The sequence below is a fragment of the Pleurodeles waltl genome, chromosome 4_1 (genome assembly GCF_031143425.1).
Source record: "Pleurodeles waltl isolate 20211129_DDA chromosome 4_1, aPleWal1.hap1.20221129, whole genome shotgun sequence".
Taxonomy (NCBI): domain Eukaryota; kingdom Metazoa; phylum Chordata; class Amphibia; order Caudata; family Salamandridae; genus Pleurodeles; species Pleurodeles waltl.
Window position 1 is genome coordinate 21,068,089 of NC_090442.1, and position 14,410 is coordinate 21,082,498.

Genomic DNA, 14,410 nt, shown 5'->3' on the forward strand with positions numbered 1-14,410 from the left:
CTGCCATAGCTCCATCTTCTTGGTGAAAGGCATCTGCTGCACCTGTGCCCCGAAGAGCTGTGGCTCGACCCTGAGTATTTTGTCCATCATGGTCCTTATCTCCCCGTCAGTGAAGCGCGGGTGCCATGGTGTGTGTTGAGGGTGGTGTGTTGTTGGTGAGGTGGTGATGGTGCTGTTTTATGGTTGTGTATGTGGTTGGTGATGGAGGGTGTGCAGTGTTTGAGTTTTGGTAGTGGTTTTGTGTGTGTGACGTGTGATGGTTAATTCAGTGTATGTGTGTTTGGGTGTCAATCTCTGTCGTGCAATTGGCGTTGCAAAGAATTGTGGGGTGTGTATGTGTGCGTTTTATAGTGGTGTGCGTGGGTGTGTGATGTGTGTTGATGTGTGTCAAGTGTGGGCTTTTCAAATTTGCCAATGTGTGCAGTTGTTGTTGGCTGGTCCCATTGCTGACCGCAGCGGTTCATACCGCCAATGGTCGTTCGACATTCACTGATTACCGTTCTGATTTGTGCATCGTTATTTGGTGGGTGGCAGATTTGTTTGCATGGCGGGTTGCTGGGTCCCGCGTTTCCCCCTGTCGTTGGCCTTGGCGGTGAGTGGAGCTTGTCAATTATTTGGCGGTGTGTCTTTTTGGCATTATTATATGCGGAATGCATTCTGCTGACACTTCCTGTCTTTTGGCAGCCGCCGCCAGGTTCATAATGAGGGCCATAAGCTGTACAAATGGCTTAAAAATAACTACCTGGTCTATCCATGGGATTATCGGTGGATATGATTGACATTGGTTGCCTTTCAAGTGGTTCAGACCCTACTCATTTAGGGTAGGAATATTTAACATTTGTAGGGTAGTTGTGATAAAAATATATTGTACGGGCGATGTCTCCTTGCAATGTGACAGCAGGGGTGCTGAGGCGATCTACCTGCACTTCTACACAATGACTAGAGAATTAGTGTTCAAGCCTGGGGAAAAAATAACAGAACAACAAATATAACACCGAATGAGAGAACTTGGATGACCCGAAAGCCATTATCAAATAAGTGATTGTCTGTTCTGTGTGGGGCTACAACAGTAGAAAGGAAGGCAACAGAGTGAAACACACACCCTTCCTCCTTTGAGCCAGAGGAGGTATCTCTGCCCCTTCCAGCCACGTCCAGGTAGGCCCCTATATTTTAACAGCAACTATTTTACTCATCATGAATCCAAACAGGTAAAGTAAGACCACCTCGGTCGCAAGAGTGATGCCAGGAGCTTGTGTTACACTCCAGAGCAAAGTCAATGTTCCTCAGCTAGCAGGAAATCAAGAGTTCTGTAGGTGTGGGTCACCTCTGGCATGGGATTGCCGCTCACATTTGTTCCTGCGTAGCATGTGCTGTCTTGTCTTCTTTGTGTTATCTCCATTTCAGGGACCATGTAGTATGAACTTAAACAAATCTTGGACGTATTGTGGCAGGTCACAAATGGAAATTGAGTCATGGATGCCCCTGATATGCATGTTGTTCTGTCAGAAATGGTTTTCCCCATTCTCAGCTTTGTCTCTGAGCCTCTGACACAGTTTTTCCAGCTCCTCTGTGCACACTCTCAATTCATCCCCTTCATGGGTCCCTTTGCTATCACCACCTCTAGATGGTCCGTTCTCATGTCAAACTTTTAAATGTCATGAGTTAATTCAGTATGCAACTTAAAGAAATCTTATTGCAGCAGGCCGGTCTTTATCTTAAATGTGGTCATTATTTCCTGGACATCTCCTACTGCTAAAAGTAACACTTTGGGCCGCCTATTCATCTCCAATGGCCTGTGTGGTCATTGACAGCTGTGGTCTCTGGGAATGGAGAATATATTTGATAGAAGGGCACCCCTGAGTGAGGTTTTGACATCAGGTTGGTCACAAAATAAACTCTGGGGCCACAGTTTGCAATCCACCTGCAGAAGTGGTGTACGAACCGTGGTGGAGCCGATCACGGACCACTCAGCAGGAGCTGTGGGTTCTTGGACAGATGTAAAAGCTTCACCCCTCCTTTTTAGCTCTGGTGCAGGAGATAGCCGATTCCACCTGGTGTCACGCAGCCGCAGGCTCATGAGAAAGGGCCCTGCTGATACCTCCATCAGCAAACATGGTCCCATGCCCTCCCTGGGGACCATGCCCTATCGCTCTGCAGCTCTGGGATCCCACATGGGCAAAGGCACCTCTCAGCCCTCTCTGCAGGCTGCAGAACCACTGGAACTGTGGTGGTGGCCATGTTATGCTTAACTTGAGATCAGAAGGGGATTCATCTTCAGGAGTCTTGTGCCAGTGCTAAAGGTTGACCAGGCCCGTTCCAATGGCTTCCCCAAGCAGAGTAACACCTCCCAAGTCCGGGCTGTAGGTCTTAAGGGCTCATGATTTGGACCTTACTGGAAATGGGTGGTAGAAGGCCCCTTGGTGAACAGAGATGAGGAAATGGTGATGCACAGGTTCAACTGACCAACAGCGTTACGATGGGCTATTCACACTGATGGGGAAGACCCTAGACATACATTTCAGTATTCTCTATTCATAAATAAGAAAATCACCGAAGAGTTGACAAAATATGAGTGAATGAATCAATCAAAATGTTATTTTGGAATCAATGTACATTAATGTATATTCCATGAAATTGTTACATCAATAGTGCAGAAGAATACATCAATGACAAAAATGCATATTAACATGACTTAATCAATTAATAAACAGTAGTAAGGAAACAAAGAAGTACTGCACCAAAACAAGGCATACATCTAATGTCTAAAAATTATTATGGGTTTGATTAAATATTCACAGATAAACAGACTAACTTAAACGAATGCATATTTTAAAACACAAATAGTTAAATGAAACTTGCAGAAATATGCTTCGGCACCATCCTCCTTCCTATGGATGACATGAATTTTTAGGCTAATGACGTCAATTTATGACCTCAAACTCACATACTTAGACAATTCCTCTCTAGTTTCAGTATTTTTCATGCTTTTTGCCAATTATTATAGAACACTCAGGACTTGTGATGTTAGGAGGAAAGTTATTACATATTTACAGCTTTTCACATTAGCTTATTTAAAATTGATGTTCTGATTTTAAGGACAACAAAACATAGGCAACAGCAGCTTGGCCGATTGCAATTCTGTTTTCCTGTTATTTGTTACCTTGGAGTCCTACAACTGGGTGTCACAGCGACTATGTGCACCCCCTTATTCTGCATATCCGCACTGAAAGATAGAGACAGATTTCTCATCAATCAACTAGTCATTTAAATCATTCAAACATGCACTCAGCCCAAGATGAAAAGACAATTCTCAGTGAATTCCCACCATGTCATGAAGACAGGTAACCATGTGATGCAGACAGGTAACCATGTGACTAGGAAGACAAAAGTGAATTACCTGTGGTGGTGACATTCCTGCTCAAATGTATTATCTGCCTGCAGAATCATCAGCTGTAGAATAAACTAGGGTGCCAATCTGGACCCAGAAACGTCAAGGTACGCACATCGCTGGTGGGGGAAACGGTCTAGTCTGCACGGCAGCTTGAGAAGGGGGCATATGGAGAAGCACCGAAGGTCTGCATCCCACACTGCCTTTGCCAATCCAGGTCATGAGGATGACTTGGGACCGATCTTGGCGTATCTTCCACAGAACCCAAGGAATCAAGGGAAATGTGTAGTGCAGTTGCAAGTTCCACCACAAGTGAAACCTGTCCCCCAAGGCTCACATCAAAGAATACTGGAGGGCACAGAACTGCTGATAGCATTTTCTGAAGAAGGCAAAAAAGTTCACCAGAGGAGTAACTCACTGGCGAAGATGTCCTGGACTACCTCCAGCATATGTCCTGGACTACCTCCAGCCGATGTCCTGGACTACCTCCGATAACGTCACCTGACGCTGTTGGCTCTGACATTCAGACACCATGGGGCTAATTTCTGAGATCCTATCGGCATACCACACCACTGGAGCGTCATTTTTTTAAATGCTCCTGTGGGGCAGTGTGCCATCCAATATTTACAAGGACAAGCCACCTTGCGTGGGTTATCATGGCCTTGTAAATATGGCCCATTTCACGCATAACACTGTGTAAAAAGGGCATTCCATGGGTTTTGCTGTGGATATTCCAGCAATACCCATGGAACGCTAAGGAATCTGACGCATTCCCAGATTTACAAGTTTGAGAATGCGTCCGAATCCTACGCCACCTCAGAGGTGGAGTAGAAGTGATGCAACAGGGAGAAATGTCTTTATTTCTCCCGTTTTTTCCCTCTTTCTGTGTGGATCACAGCACACATAGAAAGAGGAAAACACCTCTCTTGATTGTTTTTGTGCAGAAAGGGACACCTTCCTGCACAAAAACAATCATCCCCACAAAGCAGGCATCCTTCACCATGGTGCAAGGGTGCCTGCGTTGGTGCTAGGCAGCAGTTTGTGCGGCAAACAAACATAACACTGATTCTACTCCAGATCGGATTTTTATTGTTACAGTACCAGTTTATTTATGAAAACAGCCTCTATTAGTCTAAATTGGTTTGGGATTCCCATTCTTCTTGTGTTGCATTTTCACTTTATTAATACATGAATACTTTACATATTGCCCCTACGTTAAGCCTGACTGCTTAACCAGAGGGTTAAACTCAGGTTTGTTTAGTGACGTTTGTGGTTCACCCTGACAAGGACTGTGATTATTATTAGAACAGGGTTATCACCCCTTCAACAAATAATCCTATTTATGTCACGCAATTTTATAATCCTATAAATATCCCTGCTTTTCTTCATTCTGACTAGTCTGGCCTTTTATTGTCTGCTTTTTATTGTCTGGTATTTGAATGTTCCACATATTTGTAATTTTCTAATTTTCTGTAATTCCTTCATCTCACAACTGCACTTTTTTGCTCCTGTGTGTGTCCACAGATGGGTCAGTATTATAGTTTATGTACTTAAATTCTTGCCAAATTTGCCGCATCTCTCTAAATTATTTCTCTGTTTGTTCAGTGATAGTGTGTGTTCGCTGATGTGTTTGTAGGATTGAGAATCGAGTAAAGCTCTTCACACATTCACTACAGTTGAATGGTTTTTCCCCTGTGTGTGTTCGCTGATGATTCCTTAATGTTGATGAGTCACTAAAGCTCTTCACACATTCACTGCAATGGTATGGTTTTTCCCCGGTGTGTGTTCGCTGATGTAGCTGTAGGTGTGATAACAGACTAAAGCTCTTCACACATTCACTGCACTGGTATGGTTTTTCCCCAGTGTGTGTTCGCTGATGTGTTTGTAGGGTTGAGAGTCGACTAAAGCTCTTCACACATTCACTGCACTTGAATGGCTTTACTCCTGTGTGTATTCGCTGATGATTCCTTAATGTTGATGAGTCACTAAACATACTTCCACATTCATTGCAATGGTATGGTTTTTCCCCGGTGTGTGTTCGGTGGTGTAGCTGTAGGTTAGATAACAGACTAAAGCTCTTCGCACATTCACTGCAATGGTATGGTCTTTCCCCTGTGTGTGTTCGATTATGTCTTTGGAGGTGTGATAGTTGACTAAAGCTCTTCACACATTCAGTGCATCTGAATGGCTTTTCCCCTGTGTGTGTTTGCCGATGCTCTTTAAGGAGTGCTAATTGACTAAAGCTTTGCACACATTCGGTGCAATAGAACAGTTTTTCTCCTGTGTGCATTCGTTGATGACTATATAGGTTTGATAATCGACTGTAGCTCTTTACACATTCAGTGCACTGGTATGGTTTTTCTCCTGTGTGCGTTCGCTCATGATTCCTTAATGCGGAAGAGTCATTGAAACTACTCCCACATTCACTGCAATGGTATGGTTTTTCCCCTGTGTGTGTTCGCTGATGTCTTTGTAGATTTGATAACTGATTAAAGCTCTTCGCACAATTATTGCACTTGAATGGCTTTTCCACTGTGTGTGTTTGCTGATGTGTTTGCAGATTTGATAACTGATTAAAGCTTTTTGCACATTTACTGCACTTGAATGGCTTTTCCCCTGTGTGTGTTCGCTGATGTGTTTGAAGGTTTGAAAAACTTCTAAAGCTCTTCACACATTTACTGCAATGGTATGGTTTTTCTCCTGTGTGTGTTCGCTGATGTCTTTGAAGGTGTGATAACAGGCTAAAGCTCTTCACACATTCATTGCAATGGTATGGTTTTTCCCGTGTGTGTGTTCGATGATGTCTTAGGAGGTCTGATAAACAGCTAAAGCTCTTGACACATTCACTACAATGGTAAGGTTTTTCTCCTGTGTGTGTTCGCTTATGTAGCTGTAGGTGTGGTAACCGAATAAAGCTCTTCACACATTCACTGCATCTGAATGGCTTTTCCCCTGTGGGTGTTCGCTGATGCTCTTTTAGTAGTGATGACAAACTAAAGCTCTCACTGCACGTGTATGTTTCTTCTTTCTTGGTTAGTGTCTCTTGGTCGGGGATATATTTGTCTACATCCCATGACCGTGCTTCCTGAAGGGACAACATGCCTGATAAAGCACTTGTACTAATCTCACATTTCCTGTACGGGTTGATATTTAGGACATTTGATCTCCAAATTAAAAATGAAGTGCAACAGTCACTAAATTCTTGCCACACTCACAATATGTGTCAGGCTTATTTGTGAGTGACTGCGTCTTTAGAATGGATAACAATGTTTGACGCTTGTGAGTAAAGATTAATCTTCTTGCTGGTCAGTACTCTGTATTTTAAACAGCAGAACCCCTCTTTCCTTCAGCCGTCAGTTGTTTGGCTCCACTCCGTTGTGCTTTTCTTCGGTTCTGTGGTTTGGCCAGGAAATGTTTACAATACACCTAGAGCACAGAATGATGGTCTCTTAGCATTTCAGGAAGTACAGCACTGTTGTAACCACACCACACTGAACCCGTTCAAATTCAGTTATACAGGAGGAGGTTTATCTGTGTTGTTGCCTTCATTTTCCAAAGTTCCTTTCTTAGTCATGTGGCGTGGAGGTGAAAGGCTCAGACATTCACTGAATTGCCTTTTACTGTTTCCTCCAGGATCTGTCAGTTTATATTCAGGTTCCTCTGTCTCTGACAGCACTGAGGATTTCTGGAATACTGTTCCACATTATTTCTGACAGCATTTTTGCAGATTTAAAGTATTATCTTCATTATTCATAATCATTTTGTGCATTCAAGGCGTTTCCTGTTGATTGCAAAGAGATTCAAAATTAGTAAATGCAAACGTAATGTAATGTGAATACACAATATTTACCTGGCTGTAAAAGACATCTCATGTTTGCCATCTTTGAAACTTATCAAAGGATATTTGACCTTACACGGATATTAAACTAAAAGTTCTATTGAATATGTCTCATTGTATTTACCTCAGAAAAGGTGATTTACCAGCGTTCACAGAGTAACTTAGTGAAGGTCGGACACACAGCACCACGTGCTACAGGTACAGCTTTAGGAAGATGCACATGGACAAGGAGGTGATACACCAGCATTCACAGAGTGACTAAGTAAAGAACGGGTGCTCACGGAGCACCACGTGCTACAGGTACATCTTTAGGAAGATGCACATGGACAAGGGGGTGATTTACCAGTGTCCACAGAGTAACTTAGGAAAGAACGGGCGCTCACGGAGCACCATGTGCTACAGGCACAGCTTTAGGAAGATTGACATGGACAAGGGGGAGATTTACCAGCGTCCACAGAGTAACTTAGTAAAGAACGGGCGATCATACAGCACCTCGTGCTACAGGTACAGCTTTAGAAAGATGAACATGGACAAGGAGGTGATATACCAGTGTCCACAGAGTAACTTAGTAAAGAAAGGGCGGTCACACAGCACCACGTGCTACAGGTACAGCTTTAGGAAGATGCACATGGACAAGGAGGTGATTTACCAGCATTCACAGAGTGACTTAGTAAAGAATGGGCGCTCACAGAGCACCACGTGCTACAGGTGCAGCTTTAGAAAGATGAACATGGACAAGGAGGTGATATACCAGTGTCCACAGAGTAACTTAGTAAAGAAAGGGCGGTCACACAGCACCACGTGCTACAGGTACAGCTTTAGGAAGATGCACATGGACAAGGGGGTGATTTACCAGCGTCCACAGAGTAACTTTGTAAAGAACGTGTGCTCACGGAGCACCACGTGCTACAGGTACAGCTTTAGGAAGATGCACATGGACAAGGGGGTGATTTACCAGCGTCCACAGAGTAACTTAGTAAAGAACGGGCACTCACGAAGCACCACATGCTACAGGTACAGCTTTAGGAAGATGCACATGGACAAGGAGGTGATTTACCAGCGTCCACAGAGTAACTTAGTAAAGAAAGGGCGCTCACGGAGCACCACGTGCTACAGGTACAGCTGTAGTATGGTTAGTTTTACGTATTCATTGCGCTTTAGCTTCAGGCCTTTGTGCATTTTGCCCTGAATATATTTTATTCATTTGCTGACAGCTTAGAGCCTCTGTGCACTCTGCTCTACATGCTTTTTATTAGGCTTCGTACTGTTATTTTTCAAATAGCCAGTTCTACGGTGTTGTTTTTTATTCATATCACACTGTTTTGCCTACTTCAGCACTGGAGTTCTCCATAACATATTTACTCTGTGCTTCAGTCAAGGATACAGTCTGGTACATTGCCGATAGACGTGGTAAGAGTTTAGACTTGGCATTCCTGCGTAGGGACATTTTGTGATCACGATGACATGTTAGTTATAAAATCACTTCCTTGTCCCAATACACGCAAGAGGGAGATTCCGACCAGGGAACCACAACTTGACGTTGACTGCCTCGTTGCAGATGCTGAACCAAGATCACAGGTCTTTGCTCAGGTATGAGGGCTGATATCCCCATAGTGATTCTAATAGGCAAACTAGAAGCTTAACATGCTGTGCTCTAGATAGAACAAGCAGAGGGAGAGTAGAAACTGTTTGACAATATGATAGCTTTGTTTTTATGTTTTACTCTCCTGGTAACTATCACAATCCTACTGTGTTGTATCGTTCTGGTTATTGCGGCTCACGCCTTAGTATCTAAAATACAGTTGTTTTATTAAAACATTATATAAAACTTATACTGTCTTTGTCATTTGTATATGAGATCACATTGGAAATAAGAGAGTTGGTTTGGATCTGAGTAACCACGACTTCCCTGAGAAGTTCCGAAGATGTCATGCGCTCGGCTGCCAAATCATTCCTTCCACAGGGGAGAAATGAGGCACTGCTAGTTAGCCGGAGCAAAAACCGGATTTAGGGTGACAGAGTTCTTTACACGTGGGTCAGACTCAGTCCCCCACACCGTTATCGATCCTGCTACCTAGAAATCCAGTAGTCTCATTTAGAATAATGAGAGCCCACGCGACATGGCGCCCAACGTGGGGCTGAGGGTTTCCGCCGCCACGGCATAGGTGCTTCCTATTGCTTAGTGGTTGGTTGTTCAAGCTTGAACTTTGAAAGGAAAAAACCCCGATATTGGTGTGCCTTCTCTGACCTGCAGCTGTTTTTTAATAAAATGGCGAATCCTAATGTAGTGAACATAGCAATTAATATGCGACATCCGCTCACGGGACATCTATTGACACATGGACTGACAGTCCAGGGGGGTCCGGTCACTTTTGTGGTGGACGCCCATGCAGCCTATAGAACGGAACTTTTTTATTCTTGGGTCGCTTTTCCAGCAGTGGATGGGGGAACAAATACTTTTCACGAATACACAGTTGCGAATGTCCCTGGACAATACAGGGCTTACGCTTATTTAGAAATACCTCTATCTTATCAAGAACACCATAATTGGCTTGATGGCGCCCTCCCACACACAATAGCACAAGTAAGGTTAGGGCCACTGAGTAATGATGGTCCTACCTGGCCTTTATTGGCTACATATACACCACATCCTGCGGTTGCTCAATTGGCAGTGGTTGAAGTTCGTTGTTTATATACGGAATTAACGGCTACATATAGACGATTAGTTCAGTTTGTGATGCAGACATTAAACACGAATGCAGCGCGTGCTGCTCCAGCGCACCCACAGGCGGTGGTTCCGGGTCTTAATCCGGCCACTGTACACTCAGTTATGGGTAAAGTACCGGCTAAACGAGAGGAGACTCCGTTTTGGCTGGCGCAAAAAATTAATACGCTGGAAGCAGTATTTCCCCATACGGGACCTCAGGATAAACATAGAATTTTGACGATGTGTTTGCCGTACGGGATGGTTTCTCCGGTGGACCTTTGTAATACCTGGGGCACGGTGTTTGCCACGCTCTACACTACGGCACACGGTACACCGACATTAGCTAATTTACCGGACGTACTTAAACAGATTCAGGATGAATATGGGGCTGCCCCTGCCTTGGATTTGGGCATGCAGTTGCTGGGCAATTTTGCCACAGTTTCTTCTATTATTTTGAGTAATCTCAAAGGAGAGGCAGTAGCACTAGCAGTGCGTATGCGTCTTCGGGATGTACCGCTGCTTAATCAGGAGCGGGAGCTTCTGAGAATAATATCGGAAACATATTCTAATATTGGTCGTGATAGCCTAGGGGCTAGACCACAAAAACCCCAGTTACAGGGTAAAAATAGTAAAGATAATGCTAAACAGCAACAACCTGAGGGTTCGAAAAAGCGCTGGGAAAAGAAACAGCAAACACCTAAGAAGGATGATGGGCAGTCTCCGCAACCGGAGACCCCACAGAATAAATATAATCTCAGGAATAGGGATACTTTGAAGACGCCTGATAGATATCAATATACTGATACACGCCAATCTCGTTCCTTTCAGGACTCCTCGGAAAAGAGAAGTGAGAGAGGTGGGCGGTCAGAGCGGAGGACGGAGTACGTGAAACCGAGACAGGATTCACAACGCTCAGCGGAGGTTTCTATTAAACAAGAAGAGAAACCGCTGCAACAGAAACAGCAATTCAAAAAGAAGAAGGTGGCAGCTGTCTCAGTTAGACATGCCGCTCAAGAAGAGAGTTCTCTTGACGAACAAGACATGGGCGTTAGCACTGTTAGACAGCGCGGCAGAGGTCACAATAGTTCGCCGGAGTCTTCTAGAGCATCTGGAGGTGAAAGCAACTGATGACTTCATACAAGTCGAAACGGCGGATATGCGAGTCTCTGATCCTGATAGAGTATATGAAGTAACTCTGCGATTGGAAGGGGACATTGACCGTATTATAAACGCCATTTTTTGGGACCATGTGGTAAAATCATATGATGTTCTGTTGGCCGAACAAGATTGGCCACCTGACTTTGTTTGCGACTGTCCAGTTGGGGAGGAGGTTATTACACCTTCCTTCTCACCACTTGTTCCGAGAGAACTCGCGGAGTCCTATAGTAAATCATGGGCTCTAGCACAGGCTCCCGCCTTGTATAGAAATAACGTGGGGTGGGACAGACAATCACCTTATCATGTAATACCGATAAAGGGCGAACCTCAGCCACAACCGCAATATCCTATCAAATTTGAAGCTAGGGCATCAGTTAGACAAATTCTTACAGAATTGGAGTATCAGGGTGTAATTGAGCCCTGTGTCTCGTCCGATGAATAATCCCTTGTTTCCGGTTGCTAAACCGGACCATTCATATAGGATAGTGGTGGATTACCGACATTTAAATAGTCATACACGCACATATGCAATACAGAATTCACACAGCGCAGCGCTTATGAATAATATAGTGCGTAAAAAATACAAGACAACATTAGATATCTCGAATGGATTTTTCTGCCAGAATATAGCGCCCGAGAGTCGGGACTATACCTGTTTCAGTGCGTTTGGCTCTCAGAAAATTTTTTGTCGTTTGCCTCAGGGGTATAAGAATAGCCCAGGACTGTTTTCGGCTCGTGTAACTCAACTGCTGCATGAGTTCGACCCTGAAGCATTATCATATGTTGATGACATATATCTGACAGATGATGAGGTTCTGCAACATCTAAGGCGCGTATCGCGCATTGTTGTGGGGTTTGCTAATATTGGCTATAAGTTTAATTTTAAGAAATCAAAGATTGCCTTCCTCAGCGTCATTTTCCTGGGATATGAGTTGTCGAGTGAGGGCAAGAGCTTAGCGCCACATTTTTTTGAGAAATGTGCTTTATTGCAGCCTCCTAATACGGTTCGGAAGCTCCATTCATTGTTGGGGTTTCTGAATTTTGGCAGAACTTACATTCCTGAATATGCATCGCGTATAAAACCCTTATACGAGTTGATTCGCCCGAATTTTTCGAGTAAATTTTGGACGATTGAACATACACACATACTGCGGGAATTACAGAGTGATCTTTTAGCAGTTAAACACTTACACACTCGGGACAATAAGACACATTTAGTGATCAGGGTGATACCTGGGGCTGTTGGGTTTACTTATGTCACCTTTAATGAAGGGGAGACTGTCCCAATTGCATACAAATCTCACTTGTATTCTGCTGCAGAGCAACGTTTTGCACAAACTGAGAAAATTCTCACTGCAGTACAGATGGCTGTTATTAAAGAAAGACCGCTGGCCCAGGGTCAACGCATTGTTGTCGTTTCACCGGTTCCGGCCTTAGAGGCTGTTACAAAAGCGAGTGTTCCTAATTCGAAGGCTCTACACCCGCGATGGATACAATGGGCTACGTCTTTGACAGCCACTGATGTAGATTATGTATTTGACCCTAAACTGCAGACTCAAGAATTTCTTCAATATGAAATAGAATACCCTGTTCCTGCTGGTACATTGCCTATTGACCAATATGAAGTGGTCATGTATACTGATGGCTCTGCGCAACCAGCGGTTGGGACTAAACAACAGTATTCTGCTGCATGTGCGGTGGTGAGCGGCACTATGGAGGGGGAAGTGTTCTGCCCCCGACATACTTATACTAAAACATTGGGAGATTGCACGGCACAGCTGGCTGAGCTCAAAGCTCTATTGTTAGCATTGGAGCACGCGGATCCGGCACTTTTAACCTTGCTGGTCTGTGACTCCTACTACTGTGTGCAGTCTTTCAACGAATATTTACACTATTGGAAGATGAATGGGTTCAGAGATTCTAAAGGCAACACCATTAAGCATAAAATGTTGTGGGGTAAGGTTGCGGATCTGAAGGAAACGCTTCCTAAAGTCCATGTTGTGCATACACATGGACACCAGCGCGTTGGAACACACGTTGCTGGGAATACTTTGGCTGATGAAGCCGCGAAATCGGCAGTGGCTGTCGCCACTGTGGCCGCAGTGACTCGTTCGAGTTCCAAACCAGACACAGAAATATCGGCTGCCATAAAAGCTACTGCTGATGGCACGCCCTTTCCTAAAGGATTTCCTTCAAAATATAGTTACTGCTTGAATGGTGCGCTAAATGCTACTGTTACAATTCCAGGCATTGGTGTACGTGAAATTCCGAATAAAATAGAGAGACCTCGATTGATTTCTGCAGCCCATGAGGGGGTGGCTTCTGCACATGCTGGGGTGGCTGCCACAATTTCACTTTTACAGGCTCGTTACTGATGGCCTGGTCTCTATAAAGAGACGAAGCAGTATGTCCTTTGTTGTGACATTTGTCAACAAATTAAGGCATCGTCGGCTAGACGTCTGCAGCAGACGCCCCTTCTGATTTCAAACAAACCATTACAGTGTGTGTACTTGGATCATTGTGGTCCGCTGACGCCAGATAGTGCATACAAGTATATATTGGTTGCTGTAGATTCGTGCTCCAGATTTGTATGGGTATGGCCACAACGCTCGGCTGACGCTCGCACTGTTATTAAAGATTTGCGCATCTTTGTCGATATATTTGCAGTTGCGGCTTTTCATTCGGACCAGGGCCCTGCTTTTGCCTCTAAGGCATTCAGGGACACCATGGCTTCGTTGGGGGTCCAACTCCAATTCTCGTCTCCATTTCATCCCGAGGGAAATTCTGTCGTGGAGCGTTTAAATCGTGATTTAAAGCAGTCCTTAACGGCCAGAGTTATAGGTACGGGTCGTGGTTGGCTAGCCCACCTATATGGAGTACAGAGAGCACTTAATAACTTGCCTAGAAGGTCACTGGGGGGTCGTACTTCATATGAGTGCCTGTTTGGAACACGAATGTATGTTCCTGATCTTGATGGTCCTGGTGTGGAGGCGGCAGATACGCCCTTTGACATAAATGATCGTGTCACTGTTTTGCAGGATTTACAACAATTCCGTGAAGATAACTCTTCTGCTAATGCTGCCTCCTCAGGAATTAAGGATAGGCCAGTAACACCTACTGGTTGGATACCCAGGATTGGGGATCTAGTGCGTGAAAAGGTCGCAGTTAAAAAATAATTTGGTCCTTCCTATCGAGAACCTGTCCCTGTGTTAGGGGTAAGCGGCACGAGAACTGTGATTTTACCGCCGCTGCGAGGGGCCAAAGGAAATCGCTTTGTTTCCATTGATAATGTCAAGATACAACATGTGGCCGATTCTGC

At 44.4% G+C, this 14,410-nt stretch overlaps 1 pseudogene; it reads right to left on the bottom strand.

Annotated features, from left to right (window-relative positions):
- Positions 1–14,410, bottom strand: part of LOC138286926 (zinc finger protein 850-like) — a 322,857-nt pseudogene that overhangs the window by 121,765 nt on the left and 186,682 nt on the right.